The sequence below is a fragment of the Megascapheus bottae genome, chromosome 24, assembly GCF_031878675.1.
Source record: "Megascapheus bottae isolate mThoBot1 chromosome 24, mThoBot2.hap1, whole genome shotgun sequence".
NCBI lineage: Eukaryota > Metazoa > Chordata > Mammalia > Rodentia > Geomyidae > Megascapheus > Megascapheus bottae.
The window spans coordinates 11,432,770-11,447,799 of NC_143532.1; the positions used below are offsets into that span (position 1 = coordinate 11,432,770).

Consider the following 15,030-nt stretch of genomic DNA (forward strand, 5'->3'; position numbering starts at 1 on the left):
GTTCCAAAAGGGAGAGGAAAGGAAAGTGAAGGCTGGGGGAGGGAGCTGAGTTTCAGCAGGCAGTGTCTCACTGACAGGCTTCAAGGCTGGTTCATAATATACGTCCACAGCCATTAGAGCCACTTTCTTTTCACAAGTTCTAAATGCAGACATCTGCTACAGGTGTTTCCTCTCAGGAACAGAGTTGTGCCTCTGTATGGAAAACCGAGAAAATGGGACTTTATGAACCTGTGATCTATATGTAAGCTTTTCTGAAATTCACCTATACAAGTCTCTCCTATCATGCAGGGAGGGAAATGGGGATCAAGACATGAGAAAGGGTATCAATGTACGTGAAGTAATGCACCTTCTATCTGGTGAATACAATGTAACCCTTCTTTTAACTACAATAAAAAATATATGAAAAAAAAAAACCAAATTGCGGGGGCCGGGAGTTTGGCCTAGTGGTTAAAGTACTTGCCTAGCATGCATGAAGACCCGGGTTCGATTCCTCGGTACCACATATATAGAAAAAGCCAGAAGTGGTGCTGAGGCTCAAGTGGTAGAGCTCTAGCCTTGAGAAAGTCCAAGGACAGTGCTCAGGCCCTGAGCTCAAGCCCAAGACTGGCAAAAAAAAAAAAAACAACAACCCAAATCTCTCCTATTTATTTCTATTTTCTCTCATTAATCTTTAGTAGAAAAGAGTTATTTATTTCCAAATCATACCACAAGGAAGGTTTTTTGTTTTTTTTTGTTTTTCTTTTCCTATAATACTAACTTGGAAACTCTACCAGGGAGCTTTAAATACTCCCATTCTTCCACAAAGAGGTTGCCAATGGCAAAGTCCATTTCCTTGCTTCCCAGAGGCCCAAGTATGTCAGCCATTGTTTATCTTCCTGCCCGCCAGCCCCACTCACTGCTGCCAAGTAGCCCTCAGACTGTTGTTTGACGTTTACTTCTAGGATACAGTTGCTACCGATGAGTCTATAAATCCCTCAGGATAAATTAGGGCAGTGTCTACCTTATTCACCAAGTGCTAAAGAGAATCATAAATGATGCTTAAGGCTGTATGAAAGGTTGGGGGTGGGGCTTAAGTGGTGCAGCACTTGTCTAACAAGCCTGAGGCCCTACATCTCCCTCTCTCCCTCCCTTCTCCATTCTTCCTCCCTCCTTCCTCCCCCCCTCTTTCTCTGACATGCTTAAGTTATGGTCTAACCTTCTCATACTTGATAATTCTTTTGTAATCTAAAAATGGGGTAATGTGTGGGCCAGCACAGGCTTCAAGGAAACATGACCCATCAATCCCTTTGGCAATAAGAACCAAGTGATCTTAGGAGAGATAGCTCCTCCTGCTTTGATTACAGGAAGATGACTCTGCACTTCAGGATGTGGTTGGTGTAAAAGGTAAGATACACAGAAGGTAAAAGGGAAGCCAAACCAGGCGTGCACCAAAGCATTCTTACCCGCATGTTAGGGCACAGCATAGGATATGGGCACATTAGTTCAAATGAAAAAAAATGAAAGTATTTCCTGTAATAAAACAGACTGTCAACTTTGCAAACTGTTTCTTGCCCAGAGATTTCCATTACAAAATCAGAAATGTATTTTGATTAAAAGAATTAGCTAGAGCTGGGCACTGGTGGTTCACACTTGCAATCCTAACTACTTAGAAGGTTGAGGATTGGAGGACTGAGGTTTGAAGCTTGCCTGGGCAGAAAAGTAGTTAAGATTCCATCTCCCATGAACTAGCAAAACACTAGGCTGGAGGTGTGGTTCAAATGGTAGAGGGTTAGCCATGAGCAAGAAAGCCCAGCAAAATTTCAAGGTCCTGAATTCAAGTCCTGGTATACCCACAAAAAGTGTGGACTTGACAATGATACCTCAGCAGGCTGCATCTGCAATGATTTTTTTTTTTTTTTGGGTCAGTTGTGGGGCTTGAATTCTGGGCCTGGGCATTGTCCCTGAGCTCTTCAGCTCAAGGCTACCACCCTACCCCTTGAGCCACGGCACCACTTCCGGTTTTCTGGTGTTTAATTGGAAATAAGACTCTCATGGACTTCAGTGCCCAGGCTGGCTTTGAACTGCCATCCTCAGACCTCAGCCTCTGGAGGAGCTAGGATTACAGGTGTGAGCCACCGCACCTGGCTCTACCTGCAGTGATTTTGTAGCCCTTTGGCAGGAAAAGGAGTCTAGATATACTCTTGCTTTGCCCAGGACTCATCCATTGTAGGAAAGATGTGTCTAATTTGAAATACTGTTGCTGGGTCGGAAGTTTGGCCTAGCGGTAGAGTGCTTGCCTTGCATATGCGAAGACCCAGGTTCGATTCCTCGGTACCACATATATAGAAAAAAGCTGGAAGTGGTGCTGAGGCTCAAGTGGTAGAGCTCTAGCCTTGAGAAAGTCCAAGGACAGTGCTCAAGCCCTGAGCTCAAGCTCAGGACTGGCAAAAAAAAAAAAAAAAAAAAAAAGAAATACTGTTGCTGACTGACTATATCTCAAGAACCCACTAAGCATCTTGACTTCAAAACTAATCTGCCTCATTTTTTTTCTGTGCTGAGAGCACCCTTCTCCAAAATACTAAAAACTACCTACCCACTTGAATGTCTCAGATGTTCTTACAAAACTGTAAGAAATATAAAAACCCAGAGATTGTATGGTTCCATTTAAGTGAAATGTTCAGATTAGGCAAATCTATAGAGAATAAAGGTAAAGTTACTGGTTACCAAGGGCTGTGCGAAGTGGGGAAGTAGAGAACAAATAAGACACTTTTGGCCCACTTCTGGGGTAATTAAAATCATTCTAGGCAGAGCACTGGTGGCTCACATCTATTCCTAGCCATTCAGGAGGCTGAGATCTGAAGATCATGGTTCAAAGCCAGCCTGGACAGGAAAGTCTATGAGATTCTTATTTCCAATGAACTACCAAAACATCAGAAATGCAGCTGTGGCTCAAGTGGTAAAGTTGTGGCCTTGAGCAAAAGAAGTTCAGGGAGAGCATCTAGGCCTGAATACAAACCCTAGAACCAGCATGCATACTCAGTCTCTCTCTCTCTCTCTCTCTCTCTCTCTCTCTCTCTCTCTCTCTCTCTCTCTCTCTCTCTCTCTCTCTCTCACACACACACACACACACACACACACACACACACACACACACACACACACACTCCAATCATTCTAGGGCTGGGAGTTTGGCCTAGTGGTAAAGTGCTCGCCTAGCATGCATGAAGTTTGATTCCTTGGTACCATATACACAGAAAAACCTGGAAGTGGTGCTGTGGCTCAAGTGGCAGAGTGTTAGCTTTGAGCAAAAAATGGACAGGGGGGGAAAAATCATTCTAAAATGGGCTGTGGGGAGGGAAATGGGGACAGAAACATGAGAAGGGGTATCAATGTTTGTGAAGTAATGCACCTTCTATCTGGTAATTATAATGTAACCCTTCTATTAATTATAATAAAAAATAAAAATTAAAAAATATAAAATGGGCTGTGAAGATGGTTATAAATGAACTGCATGATATGTGAAATACCTCAAAAAGTTATTATATACATGTATTTAAGTATCACCTCGAACTCCATAAGTATGTACGTTTTTTATGTATTAGCTAAATTAGATTTGATGTCCTCACTTTGGGTTCTAAGTCACAAAGACAAGAAAAGCAGAACTTGGAAGAGAAAGAAAATACTACCTTCAATAGGATATTTCAGTTGTTACATTTCAGTCTAATTAACATGAAAACTAATAGTAATTTCAGCACTAAGAATCCAGGAAGTTGCACAAACCAAGGAAGTTGGTCATTAAATCAAGGAAGTTATGGGAACTCAACTGAATAGCTGAGCTGTCTTTGTAATTAAGCAAATGATAACATCTAGCATGCCAATTTAATGCTTAGTTTTTCTACAGCTCCAAAGCTGTGTTAACTGTGGACAGGTCCCAACAAATTTATAGATTCAGGATGAGTATTACTCAGGCCTGAGGAAAATACGGGGTTCCATGAATGAGTTTTGATGGTGAACAGTTGAGGATTAAGAACGTCTATTTGCTTTTAGCTTGCCTTAAAAAGTTTTTTTCTTTCCAAATTTTTTGTGTGTGTGTGTTTTGAATAATGGAACTTGAACTTAGGGCCTTAGTGCTATCCCTTAGGTTTTTCTTTACTTAAGGATGGAACCATTTGAGCCACACCTCCACTTCCAGTTTTTGTTAGTTGTGGGGCTTGAACTCAGGGCCTGGGCACAGTCCTTGCACACTTTTTGCTCAACACTTTCTGCCACTTGAGTCACAATGTCACTTCTGGCTTTTTCTGAGTATGTGGTACCGAGGAATGGAACCCAGGGCTTCGGGCATGGTAGGTGAGCACTCTACCACTAGGCTATGTTCCTGGCCCTGTTTTTTTTTTGTGGGTCATGGGGCTTGAACTCTGGGCCTGGGTACTGTCTCCAAGCTCTCTAGCTCAAGGCTACAGCCCCACTTCCCATTTTCTAGTGATTAACTGGAGATGAGTCTCAGGTCCTTTTGTGCCTGGGCTGGCTTTGAACCACGATCCTCAGATCTCAGCCTCTGAGTAGCAAGGATTACAGGTCTGAGCCATTGCCTGGCCTGTCCCCCAGTTTTTGAAGTCAGAGATAAGAGTTTCATAAAATTTCCTGCTTACACTGTCTTTGAACCTCAATCCTCAGATTTCAGCCTCCTGAATAGCTAGGATTATAGGCATAAGTCACTGTAGCCTAGCTCTTCCAGGATTTTAAAAATTAACATTAATGCAGGTGGTTTCATTTTGGAATGCTCATATATGCACCTAATGTTCCTTGATAAGGCTCACCCCCGCCAATTCCCCCATCTCCCTTTAATGTCTACCTCTTTAAATCAGGATCCACATAATAAACTGCAACACTCAAATGACGGTAATATATTTGCTTAATTTCTTTTCTTTTTGTTTGTTTGTTGGTTGTGGGGCTTAAACTCTGGGCCTGGGTGTTGTCCCTGAGCAATTTTGCTCAAGGCTAGTGCTCTAACAATTTGAGCCACACCACCACTTCCAGTTTTCTAGTAGTTAATTGGAGATGAGTCTCACAGACTTTCATGCCTGGGCTAGCTTTGAACCATAATCCTCAGATCTCAGCCTCCTGAGTAGCTAGAATTACAGGCATTAACTATCAGTGCCTGACCCTTAATTTTTTTTTTTTGGGGGGGGGGCAGTCCTGGGGCTTGAATTTAGGGCCTGAGCACTGTCCTTAGGCTCTCCTCATGGCTAGAGTTCTACCATTTAAGCCACAGCACCACTTCCAGCTTTTGTATTATGTGGTACCAAGGAATTGAACCCAGGCATTTGTGCATGCTAAGCAAGCACTCTACCGCTAGGCCAAACTCCTAGCCCCTTTAATTTTTTTAACTATATATATTTTTTTTGTCTTTTCTTTTTTGGCACTGGGGATCGAACCCAGGACATTGCACTTGCTAGGCAAGCGCTTTGCCACTGAGCTACATCCCAGCCCACATTTTTTTTTTTTCTAATTCTTGTTTTAGAGAAGAAAAAGTAAAAACGAATAGACAGCCTATAGCTACTAAAGTTTGCCAAACTTACAAGCCATCTGAATCATGAAATATTGTTAGTAAGTGAAAACTAACAGCAGTATTCGTTTTTATTTTCTGTGTCAATCCTGGGGCTTGGATTTGAGGCCTGAGGGTTGTCTCTAAGGTTTTTTTGTTTTCTCTTTTTGTTTTAGGACCAAAACTCAGACTCAGTATCTGATGTTTTCCTTCACTGGCTGGTGTTCTGCCAACTTCAGACACAGCTCCATTCCAAAGCCCCATTATTAATAAATAGAGACGTACGACACACCAAGTACCCTCAACATGCAGGGTATGATCTTAAGCATGTTACATGCACATATCCTGTTAATGCTCCCAACAATCCTTCCAGCTTGCTTGCTTTCTCTTTTTCTTCTCTATCTTTTCTTTTTCCTTCCTTCCTTCCTTCCTTCCTTGCTTCCTTCCTTCCTTCCTTTACTTTCTTTGTCGTAGGGCTTGAACTCTGGGCCTGTCTCTGTTGCTACACTCTTCAGCTCAAGGCTACTGCCCTAACCCTGGAGTCACAACGCCACTTCTGGTTTTCTAGTGGTTTAACTGGAGATAAATCTCAAGGACTTTAGTGCCCTGGCTGGCTTTGAACCAAGATCCTCAGATCTCAGCCTCCTGAGTAGCTAAGATTATAGGTGTGAGCCACTGCACCCAGCAGGCTACCATTCTTATTCCTAATTTTACTAAGGAGAAGCTGAGGTTCAGAGAGCTGAGAACAGAGAGGTAAAAGGTGTGGCCCAGCAGAATTGCCATCCTTTCTGCTCAATACCTCTGCTCCTCACGGCCCCCCTGACAGCCAGCAGTGCTATGGAGGAAACAGTAGAGCATAGTATAGATGGTGCAGATCCTAACTGAAAACCTCACACTTCCTAGTGCATACAAAGTCTCGCTCCATGAAATGTACTCTAAGGATACCAAGGTTGGCATTAAGGAGAACACCTGACCCTCTGCATTCCATGTGAACATCCAGCATCTCCACTGGACCCAGTTGGGCTTCCTAGGTACTGTTTGCATTGCTGGGATCTCCATGAAAAAAGGAGATCACAATGATAATGAAATTCAGGAATGAGTCTAACTTAAGATGCTGTCAACATTAATTATGGCAGAAAAGCGATCTAAAAAGGAAATGGAAAACTAGGATTTTATTTTATTATTAGTATTTATTTTGGTGGTCCTGGGGCTTGAACTCAGAGCTTTGGTTTTGTCCCTGAGCTCCTTTGTGTTCAAGGCTAGTATTCTACCATTTGAACCACAGCATCACTTTTAGATTTTTCTGAGTAGATCACTGGAGATAAGAGTCTCAGAGACTTTTCTGGCAAGGCTGGCTTTGATTCTCAGATCTCAGGTTCCTGAGTAATTTAGGATAACAGGCATGCACCACCAGAGCTTGACTAAATACTAGGATTATGAGCCTGTTTTGTTGTTGTTGTTGTTGCTGTTGTGTTGATTTTTTTTTTTTTTTTGCCATTCCCAGGCTTGAGCTCAGGGCCTGAGCACTGTCCTTGGACTTTATCAAGGCTAAAGCTCTACCACTTGAGCCTCAGCACCACTTCCGGCTTTTTTCATGCATAGTAGGCAAGCACTCTACCACTAGGCCAAACTCCTGGCCCTGTTTTTTTGTTTGTTTTTTTTTTTTTCTGTTAGTCCTGGGGCTTGAACTCAGGGCCTTGACATTATCCTTAGACACTTTTTACTCAAGGCTAGTGCTCTGCCACTTGATCCATGGTGCCACTTCAGCTTTTTCTGGGTATGTGGTACCAAGTAATTGAGCCTAGGACTTCATGCATGCTAGGTGAGTACTCTACTACTAGGCTATACTCCTGGGTCTTATGAGTCTGTTTTTTTTTTTTTTTTTTTTTTTTTTTTTGCCAGTCCTAGGCTTGAGCTCAGGGCCTGAGCACTGTCCTTGGACTTTTCTCAAGACTAGAGCTCTACCACTTGAGCTTCAGCACCATTTCCGGCTTTTTTCCATGTATGTGGTACCGAGGAATCGAACCCGGGTCTTCGTGCATGCTAGGCAAGCACGCTACCACTAGGCCAAACTCCCAGCCCCTTATGAGTCTGTTTTTAACTAGTGTTTCAAACACCTACATTCTGTAGTATCTTTATAGGCAAGCACCTTGTTTCTCTTATTCCAATACCCATTCCACCTGGCAAATAAATTAAAACCAAAAATAGCATTGGAAATACATTGTTCATCTTCTCAGGGCAATGTCTGTCAAAGACATATCTCTGGATGATTCCAGAGTGGAAGGAACAAGAGCGCAAAAGTCAGAAAAACTGTCAAGAATACTATGATGGCCAGGCATGGTGGCAAATGCCTGTAATCCTAGAACTCTGTGAGGACTGAGAATCTGAGGCTGCCCTGGGAATACATTAGCAAGTACAAAGCCCTAAGTTCAAATCCCAGGATATCATACCTTAAAAGAGCTAAAAGAAGGACCGGGAGTTTGGTCTCGTGGTAGAGTGCTTGCCTAGCATGAATGAAGACCCAGGTTCGATTCCTTGGTACCACATCCATAGAAAAAAGCCAGAAGTCATGCTATGACTCAAGTGGTAGAGCTCTAGTCTTGCAAAAAACTCAAGGACAGTGCCCAGACCCTGAGTTCAAGCCCCAGGACTGGAAAAACAAAATACCCTAACAAAATATTTACTGGTAAAAAAAAAAAAAGGTGGGGGGGGGCTTCTGATAGGAAAGCTTTTAGGTGAGTCACTCTTTTAGTTTAGGTAAGAAATAAAACACTCTGCAACCCTGGAGTGGGTAAACTAGTAGGAGAAGCACCTGAACTTCCCACTCATTTGCAACTAAATTTTCCACTTGGCATTTCACCTCAGGCCTACACAAAGAAGCTGCTGAATCAGCAAAGCTGACTGATGTGTCAGCATCTTACTAGTTTAGAGAAAGTCAGGCTCCCAAAAGAAACCATCCCCTAGCCTATACAGCTCTGGCAAGACTGCACATAGCCTGGTGCCAGTGGCTCCCACCTATAATCCTAGCTACTCAGGAGGATCACAGAATTATGTTTCGAAGTCACCCTGGGCAAGAAAGTCTATGAGACTTTTATTATTTAAGCACCAAAAAAGCCAAAAGTGGAGCTGTGACTCAAGTGGTAGAATGCTAGCTTTGGGCAAAAAAACTTAGGGACAGTGACCAGGCCCTGAGTTCAAGCCCCTGGACCAGCACACATATGCACACACATATACACATACACAGATAAGGCTCCTCTATGGAATGCTTGGTAGTTGAGGAGCCTTGCTCTGTAACTGGGGTAACTAGCCAATGACAGAGGAAAAGTGGAAGCTCTACCTAAGTTTCTCTTTTGTTCTTAATTAAGCTTATAGATGTGATTAGGCAAGTGCCTGTAGTAGATGCTCCAGGCTAGCACTGACTTAGAGAAAGTGATCATTGTGAAATCAGTGACCATGACATATAGGGCTTAGCCCTGGAGTGTCATACAGAAACCAATCAGAGCTTCTGTAAAAGTCCTTCCAAAAGCCCTCTCTCTCCTGAAAAAGGAATATTTGCACAGACACTGCCTATAATCTCAGGGAGTTTCCAGACTTAGGGATACTCTCAAGATCCACACAGGGAGTTAACTAAGGCTCAGGGATAGCACCCAAGTCCTGAGTTCAAGACCCAGAACTGGCAAAAAAAAAATAATTAGTTGGATTAAAAAGTGGAAGAAAAGGATTCAGTTGGAAAAAAAATGGTAGTATGACATTATGTAGCAGTGAGGATCAAGGCTCAAAGTCAGCTGGAGCACTAAAAGACCTGAGACTCTTCTCTCCAATTAACCTCTAGTAAATGGGAAGTGGGGCTTGTCTCAACGGTAAGGCAGTAGCTAAATATTACTGAAAATGAATGACCAAGATCTTTTTTTTCTTCTATATTTCGTAGTTTGAATTTAAGGGTAAATGATTTAATTTAGCCAACAAAGAGTATGGGAGAAGATCTGTGTTGTTGGTTTACATTGCTACTTTTCCATTTATAAATTCTGTCCCCCTAATCAAGAATCTTCATTCTTGGGTTCTTCTTTTACACTGCCTTTATTAAGCTTTAAGTAGAATTTATTTTTCCTTTTTCAAATACAGCTTTCTACCCACTGACATGACTGATGCTCTCAGAAACCTAGTGCCACATGGGAGAGCTACCAACACAGACATATTTGATAGAAGATCAAATATGGCTGGGCTACTACAGTCATTGGGAAGTGGGGAGTGGGGTTGCTCTAGGAGCTGTCATTTTTCCTGGTTGGTGCCCTGTTAGGAAGAGCATCTGGAGAGACACATGCTGGATGAAATGGTGCTGTTAATTTAACCATTTGGTTACTGAATTGCCAGATGAGAAATAATGGACATGTTCACGTCTATCTAATTAGTATTCTCTGACTTAATAACTTTGCAAATGGAATCACTTTACAAACTAAATATAGACAATTATTATGGTCTGGTATCTAAGCAACCATTTCATTAAGAAAAGTGCTACCAGGGGGAAAACATCTGTTAGTAAGGTTTCTGCTGTTATCATGTAATTTTCTAGTGAATAAGCCATGGTCACCATGCTTTTGGTAAGCCCTTGTTGTAAAAAAGGTCACCAGGGGGTACTACAACAGAGGAGACCATCTGTTTCAATCTGTGCTAGCCCTGAACCTTGTCATCACAAACCATTCAGTTTCCCTAAACAGACATATAATTTAAAAAACATTCTCTCTTGATTAGAAAAGCAATATATACTCCTATGAGAAAAATGTAAAAGCCATAAGTAAAAAGACAAGAAAAAAAATCCTTTGGGTTTTTATGCCTTCATTTAAGACTCATTTGACAATGGATTCCATTGCTTAAAAAAAAATTACTTGAAAATCACTGGCCTAAAATAACTCCACATGGCTCTATTGGTTGTCTCTGTAAGTGGAATGTTTTTCATAATAGTGGAAGACTGTGCTTTGGACAATTTCATGTTGCATTTCCTGAACACGGGATTGAAGCCTCAGCATTCTGTCAGTGAGAAGAAGGGGGGAATGACATGATACATGGTATCACATATGATATATGTGACAGGAAGCATCCTGTTTGGGCAGATAGATGGCCTCACACAGTGATTGTTTAAAATCATTTTTTTTCCCCGTTACTACAGAATCCTTTTTTTTTACATGAATCTTGTTTTTACATGAAATCTGTAGCAAGAACTCAATGAAAGAGAAAAATCAGACTGTACTGCTCTGAGCCCATTCAGCCTACCCCCTTCATCAGTTCTGAGTGTATTATGGAGAACAGTTCAAGCAGTCTTTGCTGTCAGCCTTAGACCTAGTTTTCTGTACCTGCAGTGTGGGACAGAAGCTAATGGGCCTGTGCACCTATCATTCTTTGATGGGTAAAATGTCCCTAAAAATAGGGACCCTATTTTCAGAGTTCCTGTCCCTGCCACACTTTACATCTGATTGTATGGTTGATAGATAACTGCTCTCCTCTAAACAAACTCCATGAAGGCAGAGAAGGACTATGCTCAGTAGTGTTCCTCACTATATCGGCAGCCTCAAACATGGTGCTCAATAAGTATCTCTTAAGTAAACAAATGACATTTTTAACTAATAAGAAAACAACAATGGCAAGGATAATATTTCACAATTCTCCTCCATCATCAGCTGTGACTTCAGATAGGATCCACAAAGGAATGTGATAATCTGAGTTTTTTTTTTAGATTGTATTTTTTTGTTAGAATAATGTATAGAGGGGTTACAGTTACATTCATCAAGTAGTGGGTACATTACTTCTCAAACCTTGATACCCGTCTCATGTTTTTGACCCCCCCCTTTTTTTTTGCCAGTCGTGGGGCTTGAACTCAAGGCCTGGATACTGTCTTTGGACACTTTTTGCTCAAGGCTACAGTGCCACTTCCAGGTTTTTCTGGTACTGAGGAATTAAACCCAGGGCTTTGTGCATGTGAGGCAAGCACTCTACCACTAGGCTATGATCCCAGTTCTAATCCATGAGTTTTATGGATGCTTATTTTACTCTTCTGTATAGCCTCTTAAAGGAATGTACTCCCATACAAGGGCACAAGAAAGGGGATACCCTACTCTTTTTGTTCCTATCTAAGGTCAGGTTATGAATAATGAAACAAAAGTTGAATACAATGTGTAAACGTACTTCTAAAAAAGCTTTCTCAAGAAGGAAAACTTTCAATCATGCCCTAACAAGTAGATGATCTAATTGGTTTTTCAATAGCTCTAGGTCTGCGATCTGTTTCCTCAGGCTCAATTCATTCCCAAGCCACCTGCCTCCTCATGGGGAGCAGAGGTACCACGAGGTCAGAAAGCAAAGCCAAATGTCAAGGTGTAATGAACAAATATAAAACTGAGTTGCCAAAAACAGGCATCATTTAAGGGTGGTTTTCTACCACTGTCTAAGATCTGACATGACCTAAGAGGGTGAAATTGATGCATCACTAAGTTAAAAGATATTAAACTTATGATTCAGTAACAAAGGAACTATGTCAGGGTTAATAAAAAATTATAATTGGGCTTATTAAGTGTGTGAGCAACTTCAAGAATCCTCTTAACCACATATGGTGAGATTAGGAATTTTAATTTGTATTTGAAATGAAGGGTAATATAAGCTTTTTAGTGTGGGAAAGAAAGAGACAGAAGGACAATATACCCTTCCACTGCTATCTCCAGTGACCCTGATAGGCTCCCTGAAGAGTATAGAATACTGCCTTGTACATTCCACTCTTTCTACTCTATCCTCTTTACCTTGTCTTCCAATTCTAACTTTACTAAAATAGGGGTAGCTCCAGGGTAAATTTTAAATAACTGTTTTTCAGGGAGAGTACTTACAGGCTTCTTAATAGCTTGTAAAGTAGACATTTGAGCAACTCTTTATCCCAAGGTAGCTCACAACTGTCTCCCTGGTTGAGAATTCTGCCTATGTGACAAGGTAGTCTACATGAATAGAATGTAGAGATTTGAAATAAGCCTTGGAAACCATGAAATTAAGAAGTCTGTAATTGCTTAGCTACAAATGTCAAGATAACGGGTTCCACATCTTAATTCTACCACCTGCATGTGCAGGGGTTATGGGGAACTGAGAAAGGGCCTTGGTTGTGGAGTTGAATCCATTACCTGCTGGCTGGCTAGGTGACGACTTTTGAGCCTTGGTTTCTTTGTCTCAGAAAATGTGGAGCTAGATACTCTTACGGATTATAGAGAGGAGCAAATAAAATAATGTAAGTTTTATGTGATACACAAGTAACACTAGTAAGTCCTGAGGGAAAATAAGGCAAATAAATAGTAACTATCAGCAAGACTAATGCCTTTAATCCATGAAAGTCAGCACCCAGCCATTAGTTGAAGTGGAGAATGAAAACCACAAAGGTCTCTGGAGCTCACAGAAAGCCTTCCACATTCCAGCTGTCCTTGCTCCTTATCTGGGGGCCTGTACTACACCACTGATAACCTGAACTATTTTCCTTTCCTTTTGTCTGCTTCATTCTTCCAGCCTTCATTTTCCCTTCTACCCCTCCATCTCTGACTTCATTTCCATCTAAATCCTGTAATCCATCTATAAGTCTAAGAACTTCATGAAAAACTACCATTCTGATTTTTTTGGGGGGGGGTGGGTCATAGGGCTTGAACTCTGGGTCTGGGCACTATCCCTGAGCTCTTCAACCCTACCCATTGAGCCACAGTGCCACTTACGGTTTTCTAGAGGTTAATTGGAGGTAAAGAGTCTCACGTTCTTTAATGCCCAGGCTGTCTTCCCCCTGCCCCGCCTCCCCAAGTCCCCCAATCAGGCCTGAGTACTGGCTCGTGGGCTTTCTCAAGGCTAGAGCTCCATCACTTGAGCCACAGCACCATTTCCAGGTTTGTATTTTTTTTGTTTTTTTTTGCCAGTCCTGGGCTCAAGCTCAGGGCCTGAGGACTGTCCTTGGATTTTTCTCAAGGCTAGAACTCTACCACTTGAGACTCAGCACCACTTCTGGCTTTTTCTAAGTATGTGGTACCAAGGAATCGAACCCGAGTCTTCGTGCATGCTAGGCAAGCACTCTACCACTAGGCCAAACCCCCGGCCCATATCCAGGTTTTTCTAAGTATGTGATTCCAAGGAATAGAAGCCGAGTCTTCATGCATAATAGGCAAGCACTGTACCACTAGGCCAAACTCCTGGCCTCCCATTCTGAATTTTTAAGTTTAAAAAAACGTTGGCAACATTTTTTCCCCCCGTAATACTAGGGTTTGAACTTATGTCTAGAACTTGATGGTCAAGTGTTTGATCTCTTGAAACATGCTCCCAGCCCTTTCTGCTCCAGTGATTTTTTTCAAGGAGGGCTACACTTTTTGCCCAGAACAGCCTTGGGCCCTATTCCTCTTCTTTATGGCTCATATGTAGCTGAGATGAAAGGCACATGTCTCCACACAGATTTATTGGCTAAAATAAGGGTCTTGCTAACTTTTTACTGGACCACTCAAGCAGATCAAGTGGATGATAGTGATAAGCCATGCCCCACCTTAGATAGCTTGCTTGCCTTTTTTTGCTTTCTCTCTTTCTCTTTCTTTCTTCCTTCCTTCCTTCCTTCTTTCCTTCCTTCCTTCCTTCCTTCCTTCCTTCCTTCCTTCCTTCCTTCCTTCCTTCCTTCCTTCCTTCTTTGCTTGCTTCCCTGATACTGGAGTTTGAACTAAAGATACTTGTGCTTTCTAGGTAGGCACTCTTAACATATGAGCCATGCCTCCAGTCCTTAAGTTAATTTTAAAAGCATATAATTCAGTTACTGTAAGTATATTTTATAAGATCATGCAATAATCATAACTATGCAGAGCCAGGAGTTTGGCCTAGTGGTAGAGTACTTGCCTAGCATGCATGAAGACCCGGGTTCAATTCCTTGGTACCACATACCTAGAAACAGCCGGAAGTGGTGCTGAGGCTCAAGTGGTAGAGCTCTAGCCTTGAGAAAAATCCAAGGACAGTGCTCAGGCCCTGAGCTTGAGCCCAGGACTGGCAAAAAAAAAAAAAAAAAAGTAATCACAACTATGTAATTCTAAAACATATCCATCTCCTCAAAAAAGAAATTGCATGTTCATTGTGTAACATCCCATTTCCATTCTCTATCCTTTAATAAACACTACTTTTGATACTTATAGATCATTCTTACATTTTATATAAATGGAATTATATCATATATAGCCTTTTGTTTCTGCCTTCTCTCATTTTTAAGGTTCATTCAAATCAAAGTGTGAACCATTCCTTTTTACGGACAAATAGTATTCTCTTATATAAATGTGCCAGATTTTAATTAGCCATTCATCCACGTCTTGGTTGTTCTTACTTTGGGGCTGTTATAAATAATCCTGACATATAAATTTTGTGTGAATGTGTTTTTATTTCTCCTGAAATGGAATATGATTACAACTGGTGGGTTGTATGATAACTATCTTTATCCTCTTAAGAGTTGCCAGAAGCTGGGCTCAGTGGCTTATGCC

At 41.7% G+C, this 15,030-nt stretch overlaps 1 protein-coding gene and 1 non-coding gene across 2 annotated transcripts in view; both read right to left on the minus strand.

The window, feature by feature from the left end:
- The window catches only part of Tango6 (transport and golgi organization 6 homolog), a 148,250-nt gene that overhangs the window by 61,497 nt on the left and 71,723 nt on the right, over positions 1–15,030 (minus strand). The gene's annotated exons all lie outside the window — the stretch shown is intronic.
- Positions 11,518–11,612, minus strand: LOC150046942 (small nucleolar RNA SNORA26). The gene has a single exon (XR_016539590.1). It is a non-coding gene; the product is annotated as a small nucleolar RNA SNORA26 (small nucleolar RNA).